This window comes from Eucalyptus grandis, chromosome 9 (assembly GCF_016545825.1).
Source record: "Eucalyptus grandis isolate ANBG69807.140 chromosome 9, ASM1654582v1, whole genome shotgun sequence".
Classification (NCBI taxonomy): domain Eukaryota; kingdom Viridiplantae; phylum Streptophyta; class Magnoliopsida; order Myrtales; family Myrtaceae; genus Eucalyptus; species Eucalyptus grandis.
The window spans coordinates 42212250-42220656 of NC_052620.1; positions in this window are offsets into that span (position 1 = coordinate 42212250).

Genomic DNA, 8407 nt, shown 5'->3' on the forward strand with positions numbered 1-8407 from the left:
TTTGGAAGCAGACGTGTTGTCCATACTCTTCCTCTAATTTGAGCTTCGTCCCCAGAACTTAAGATCACGTAGGTACCGATTGGTGAACCCTGTGGAGGCAGGCAGTACTTAGTAGGGCATACGCATTTTAGTCTCGCTCCTATACTGTAAAAGGATAGACCGCGGTCCAATTCCCAAGTGTAGAATTCCGGCTATGATGTTTCTTTCTCCGATACGTTCCCACCCAACTTTGTGATTTTCAAGGCCACAACCGAATGCAGTTTTTGGGAAACTTTTGACAGCTCCCCTTCTGTCTCGAAAGCCAAAGGTATCTAACCCTTTATCATTTTGTTTCTTTCTTATTAATTATCTTTCTGTCTGTCGCTAGCATTGAATGTTTTGCATTCGTTATGTGATTTCCTTCCTTGAAGTCAGATTATGTTAAGGATTTTTGTTGAAATGCTCCCTTAGGACTCTTGGTAAGAAGCCCGTTGCTTTGACATTTGTGTTTTCATTTATTTATTTTTTAACATGCATTGAAAAGTTCTAATCAAGTGTCCACCTATTAATAAGAGCCATTAAGGATTTTAAACAGAATGAAAGAGCAAGACTTGAGTACTTGGATTGTTATCTTTTCCTTCGACAATGACATAAATCTCAGTTTAGTCAATGTTCCATAAGTTCATACTTATGTAGACTTAGGTAGCGCATGCAAACGCTTCTGTTCCGGGAAGAGTTTTTTTCAGAAATGGTTCTTTTCTATTTCGTCCGAGGGAACAATTTCTGAGTAAAAGAACCCGTTTGATAACGACACAAAAATTTCTACTCTTGGAATAGAAAAAAAAAATAGAAATGCGTTTGATAACGCAACAATTTTTTTTTTTTTGTATTTATTCATTTTTTAATCTTGCCGACGGATTGCCGCCACCTCCCACCGCCGGTCGCCGTCGCCCGCCCGCCAGCCGCCGCTGCCGCACGACCGCCGGCCGCCGCCGAGCATCACCGCCGGAAGCCCATCGGCCTCCGGCGGCCGGCAGCCGGCGGTCGTCGGCGGCCGATGGGCTTCCGGCGGTGACGCTGGCGGCCGGGCGGTCGTGCGGCAGCTGGGCGGGCCGGGCGGGGGCGACGGCGACCGGCGGACGGAGGCGCGGCGACAGCGGGCGGCGCGGCGGGCGACCGGAGGCCGGAGACGGCCGCGGTGGGCAGCGAACGGCGGCCGGGCGGCGACGACGGCGACCGGGCGGCGACGGGCAGCGGCAGCTGCAACCGGGAGGTCAAGACAACGAGGCCGGCGGAACGGCATGAACGACGGCTGCCGGCAGCGGGCGGCGGAGGCGGCGCGAGGCGGGCGGCCGGACCGGCGGCGGCGACGGCGAACGGCGGCGGCGACCGGCGGCGGCGACCGGCGGCGGCGGCGGCCGGCGACCGTCAGCGCGAGGTGGGCGGTGGCTCCGGCGGTTGACGGCGGCAAGAAGAAAAAGAAATAAAAGAAAATTAAAAAAAAATCAGCTTATTTCTAGAAGTTGTTCAGGAACAAGAAGCAACTTTTTTTTGCTTCTTGTTTATGTTCCCAAACCATTCCCGGGCTAAGTTTTTATTCCCGGGAACAAAAAAACAATGTGGCGTTAGCAAATAGGTTTCTGTTCTTTTTTTGTTAGGGGAACAAAAGGATGAAAACCATGAGAAACAGAAACGTTTGCATGCGCTACCTTATTATAACATAGATTATATGCATTCGAATCAATGAAAGGTCTAATGCAGAGTTCCACAAAACACGCGATTGATACCTGAGCTTCAATTTCTCTAGAATTTCTATAAAAAGGATATTCACAGCTTGGCACAGTATATAAAAGAAAAAAAAATGGTCGTTAAATAGAGTAAATACTCCTAAAGAGCATAGCTCGCTTTGGAACTATACTTGAATCAGGATGGGAGGGATCGAAATCAGACACGGAGACGATCGACAATGACACAACCAAGAGCAGCACCACGGCTAGCCACTGCGGATGCATGATGGTGATCAACTAACCACAACAGTGTAACAAACGATACGAATGGCACGACTAGACTGGGATGGATCGATGCAAAAGGGCTGGTGATGGTGAGAGCCGATATTGAGCAACAATTGGTGCTCTTGTCGGTGGCCAAGGTGCATTTGGAATAGGTTGCTTTGATTGGCACTCCTACAGCCATGACCGCCAATCTCGGGCTCTGATGATACGACAACACTAGCGATAGAGGCGATAAGCACCGATCATGATTCAGGTTTGCCACTGCGATGTAGACTGTAATTACCCAGATCGAAAGCACTATTTTGCTAAAATTCGAATTAAAGAGGACAATTGGGCCATAGTCATGAAGAGCTTTCCGATGATACCTAGAGTTTGTTAGAAGCAGACAATCGAGACGTGGCATTTGTTAATCACGGTTGTCTCAATGTAAGGTGCAGGGAATTTTATTACTGTTGTCCTAGCAATGAATATGAAGGTCGATAACTTGTCAAACTTAATGCTTGTTTGATTTATTCATTTTTTTTTTTATAGAGTCGAGAAAGTGAGGCATAGGTTTTGTATGAAAGTTTCAAAAGCAGCGCTGATTACTGATTTGCATAATAAGCATTTCAGAATGCCAAAGTGACACTGCGATGCCTTCAAGTTGTCCCAGGGAGTATTTAGACTACTGCGAGTTCACCTTAAAGAAGTCTTGCAATGTGCCTGTTCATTTTTCCATTTTGACTTTCATGATGTCTGAGAGGTAGTTGTTTGAAGCGACACGTGTGATTCATTCAGAACTTATAGACGCGATGCATGTGTTGAGATTTCTACATATAGCTTGCTTGCTCAAACATGCCGTAAGTCATGTACTATTTGTGAAGCTTAGAAGTTCGAGGGTTCACTAAAAAGGAATTTATATATATGACATCGGATGTTGGAAATTTATTTCTTCTGCTGTACTTACTGGTTGTACTGTACATCATGTACTATTCTAATACCATATGTATTGTGCTTGAATTCAAGGTTTTCTTCTTTGCATTTGCCCCTAATCTCATGCACTTGCTAGTATACAGTGGCTTTTTGTAGGATCTTATGATCCTCAATATGATCCTTGAAGATCACAAAACCGTTCATAGAATTAGATCCACATAACTTGCTTGAGTGGGTGGGCGTGGGTTTTGGAAAGTCAAGTGCGAAGCAATTAACCCCTATTTGTAAAGTACCCCTCTTCATATTTAGGGAGTTGAGGTAAGAAATGGCTTGATGAATCCTTCCCTTCACCACGCGCCGGCCCCATTCACTTGTTTATCATGGAGGCTATAAGTATATAGTCCCCCATGGATCACTAATGATATATTAAATACCTATATATTTTTTTGAGTTTTATTTTCTCTCAACTCTTTGGTTACTCATCTAGAAAGAAAGATTTACCCATACAAAATTGGGCTCATTAAATCTGAATTTCAAAATGGATTTGCCAGCTCTAAGTTCTTTGTAAGTATTTCAATTTATAGGTTTTTTTTTTTTTACATTTTTTATTTGCTAAATTTTTAATTGTTTAATTTGTTTTTTTTTTTTAATTTGATTTGAAGTTTTTATCCAAGTAGCATATACATGTGAAGAGCTTAAAATGGTGTGGGTTTTACTAGAACATTAATGTGTTTTAGTAATATGCATTTGGTCAATTATGGGTTAAGTATGGGTCACTATATCTACACTATATAACAATGGATTAAATGGGTTAACCCAAACTTGACTTGACCTACTAATTTGCATGAGAAAAACATAAGTAATCTTGTGGAATATTCTAGGACAAATGTCCCTGTCATGGAATTTGATTGAAATAAACGTAAAATACATTTAATAGCGAGCACATGCAAGACTTGGGCAAGGTATGAGTCAAATAAGGCTCTGCATGAGAACGTTTTTGTTCCTTCCGAATTTCTATTATTTTGTTCCCCGGAATAAAAAAGAATAGAAATCTATTTGGTAACGCCAAGTTGTTTTTCTATTCCCGGAATAGAAACTTAGCCAAAGAATAGATTTGAAACAAAAACGAGAAACAAAAAAAAGTTACTTCTTATTCCCGGGAACAATTTCTAGAAATAAGCCAATTTTTTTTTTTCCTTTTATTCCTCTCTCTTGCTGTGGCCACCTCCAACCGCCCGAAGCCACCGCCCACCGTCGCTGCCGCCACTGCATGACTGCCGGTCGCCAACCGTCACAGCTGACCACCGCCGCATAGCCCATCGGCCGCCATCTCTCGCAGCTGCCCGTTCGCCTTCGGTGGTTGTCGACGGCCGATGGGCTATGCGGCAGCAGCGAGCGGCGACAGCTAGCGGTTGGCGATCGACAGTCGGCGATCCATGTGCAAAAATAAAAAACAAATAAATACAAAAAAAGAAACTGTTGCTTACCAAATGCATTTCTATTCTTTTTCTATTCCAAGAGTAGAAATTTTGTTATCAAACGTGTTCTTTTACTCAAAATTGTTCCCCGAAATAGAAATAGAAAAGAACTATTTCTTAAAAAAAAAAAAAAAAAAAACTCTTTCCCCAGCCAAAAAGCGTTGTCATGCGCGCCCTTAGCCCAAAATTTCCTTAAAACACAGGCCAAATTCAACACCTTGGATTCAATGATAGAGAAAGACTAAGAGTGCATATGATAACCTTTCTATTTCTGCTCCAAAACTATTTTTCTATTCTAGACTTATATTTGGAACATAAATCCGTTTGGTAAAATTATTTTATTTTTTAATATATGGAATAAATTTTTACTCAAAAAGCAGGTTTGGAACAAAATTAGAAGTAAATCTTTTTTACTTCTGTATTTCTGAAATAAAAATGAAAAATTAAAACTCTTTTTTATTGTTTGTCCTCGCTACTAGCTAGTCGCCCATTTGCTATTACTAGTCAATGGCCATCGTATTGTCCACGTTGTCACCGCCGTCATCCATCCATTGCCTTCTACCGCAAGTCACCATCCACAACCATGGTCTACCGGTGGCCACAACTATCTACCAGTGGCTGCCAAGCACCATCCCTAGCCATTGTTTGCCGTCCACCGTTGCCCGTCATCCTCCATAGCCTAGGGAGGGAGAAATTTTGTATCATTATCAAACAAATTTCTATTCCAGGAATAGAAATTTTGTGTCATTATCAAATGCGTATTTTGCTTAGAAACTCATCTAAGAATAAAAGTAAAAAAAATCTATTTCTCTTCCAGAAATTAAACTTTAACCAGAATGGTTATCATTTGTACCCTAAATTGGCTTTATAATCCTTTGATTAGCTGTAAGGTGCTTGCATGGTCATTTTCAAAGAGTATATTCTGTTGTTATCAAGGGGACTTTGTTGATTCAAGATAAGCAAACCATTTTCTATTGTATCAATAGTTATCAAAACGCCTAATTCTAATCTCTTAATCAAAGAGATCATAATTTATCATTACTAATTTATCTTATAGAACATCATGGATTCTCGATAAGTGATAAATGATGATGAAACGGGCCACTCAATTACCATGAACAACTTCAACCCAAGAAAAGGAAATGACCATGAACAACAATAAGAAGCACACATCAAATTACCAATTTGTGTTATAGGGTACGGAGCATGTTAACTAGCCTTTCAATGTTGGTCAGAAGAATCGCCCGGTCTGGTTGCTACCTCCCCTCTCTTTTCACTCCATGGCCTTCTCTCTCCCCCTTCTCCCTTTCCATCAACTTCCTCATGACCCCTTCAACTCTCCCTCTCTTCCAACCATCACTTCTGCCATAGATCATCTCCAGCCCGATCCCCCACCTCACACACGAATACAGGCAATTCATATGCTGCTCAATGAAGAAGGGCTAGAAAACGAGCGGCACTCTCGCGCACACCCTCTCCAACGTGGAGTTTCACCCGGAATGCATCACAAAGCCTCCCGAGCTGTGGCTCAAGACCCTGTGTTCAGCACACCACCCCATGATCAATCCTTTATCCTTTATCTCCTCCTTGAACTCTTCTGAGATCACGTCTTCCTCGTTGTCAACCATGTTCGGCCTGATGACCCATAAGAAGGGACATTTGCTATCGGCGAGTCGCCAAGTGAATGCTCTTAGTTCTTCTCAAGTCACCGTTATTAAGCTCCTAAAGTTCAATTACAGCATTGACTCAGGCTCTCTTCCGTCAAGCCAACCCAAGCATCCGCCATCTTCCCTCCATAGAATTGATTATATGGACTCCAACGAGTTTGGCGATGGAAGGGGCTGTTGGTGGAGCATGGGAAGTGTGCCTTGCGTGTAAAACTATGGATACTTGGCTTTGATGGCCTCTACTACCTCCCCTTCCAAATCGTCAAAAGTGCTAAGGATCACGCCTTCGACTTTGAAAGCATTATTGAAGGATGAGTTGTAATTGAACATTATGTTGCCGGGGTTGGCTATTCTGATGAAGGTCGGGTGTCACGCCCCGATCTTCGAGCACGCTCCCATCCCTCATCTAGGTGGATTAATAGCAACGTCCCAAGACGCGTCACCGACCATTTCATTTTAATACACATAAGGAAGTAGATATAAAATCCCCAAACAACAAACAATTGGGATAGAAGAGCAGGACTAAAATTTTCAAACCAAGACAAGTCTTTTATAAACAAACAGGTTAATTACAAAATCAGGATATTTACAAAAATGTCGACTTAATAAAAATGGGGCTGTCTTAACACCCACTAGTCAGACCCGATTGCCGATTCTTCACCTCCACCTTCCAAACTCCAAGGCTGCCGGTCCTTCACGACCACCATCTAGGGAATTGAAATCGTTATCCCACAACGGGATGAGATGACGTCTCAGCAAGATCAATCCCCCTAAGACCCGATTAGGAAAAAAATACACCCTAAGGACTGCCTAAGCACATTCACGAGTCAGAGGGCTTACCTTGGCCTCAGTTCCTTCCTACGGGTCAATACAATTTATAATTTATCGAATCAATTCACCATATCAATAATTCAATCAGATCAAATCATCGATCAATCGACTCAGTCAATTCCATGTCAACATGACCATTCTCCGGTCATCTCAATCAATACTAGGTCTTGTGTATTGAGGTAAATATTCATTTCCCTCTACAACATTAGTGGGTGTGTTATTAGGATCTTCCATCTCATATAGTTGGAAGTCCTTATCAATCTTACCTCTACTAGGAAAATCGTTATCCAAGAACGTGACATCTCATGACTCCATTTCGATTACACTTCTATCAGCATGTTCACTTATGAACACGTACCATTTGGAGTGTTTAGAATATCTTATAAAGATACAATTTTTTATTCCATTTAGGACCTAATTTGCCATATTTATGGGAAGAATCATGAATATAAGCTGCACATTCCCTTGGACGTAGACTACTTAAGTTTGGTTTCCTACTAATCCATAATTCATAAGGGGTGGAAGTGACTAGGAATAGTCAATTGTTGTACAATTCTATTTTCATCACAAAGAGCCTTAAATTACTTCAATAGATACTCACGTCCACGATCGGTTCTCAATGTCTTTATTGTTTTGTTCAATTGATTCTCTACCATCGTTATATATTGTCTAAAGCAGTCTAATGCTTCTGATTTATGGGAGATCAGAAAGACATAACTGAAACATGTAAAGTCATCTATGAAAGTGATGAAATATAAGACTCCATGCCTCGCCCTCACATTCAAAGGACCACAAATGTCATAATGTATGAGTTGCAATGGAATTTCGGGTCTAGTCCCTTTACCGAATGATTTTCTACTTACTTTTCCTGATAGAGTTAGTAAGACACCTAGAGAGGGGTAAATAGGTGCTAAAGAAATTTTCGCAAGACTTAACAAATTAACTTGATTAAGGAGAATGATAGACTGAAGAAGTAAATGACTGTAAGTAATTATGTAATGCTACAAATTAAGATAAGGAGCTTAGGGAAAGAGAATCGAAACACAAGGTTTATAGTGATTCTGCTTAAACCAAGCCTACGTCCACTCTCCCGCACTGTCAGCCCACTCGCTGGATTTCACTATGAACCAAAAGAGATTTTTACAATCTCATGTCCTTGATTCCACAGTGTAGAAACTTTACTATACTTCCTCAAGGTCTTACAAGTATTTAATCTCTCTTTTGAGTACAACTTAAGCTTAGGGATTGAAATAGCAAAGAACTAGGAGATTCAGACTTTGAAAATTTTCTTTCACGCACACACTCGAACAACTTGAGCATATTCCTTATATACTCTTTCATACCTTTATAACCGTTGGCACTTTCCAAATGAGTTCTTCCAATCTACCCATTGGACAGAATCAATCAAGGAGATCTCGAGTTGTTTAAGGAATGTGATGATAGCCCACCAATCCTGCTCGCCCATACAATCAGGATCTAGGTTTCCATAAGTAGAAACTTCCAAGTATACTTCACCTTTCAAAAGATC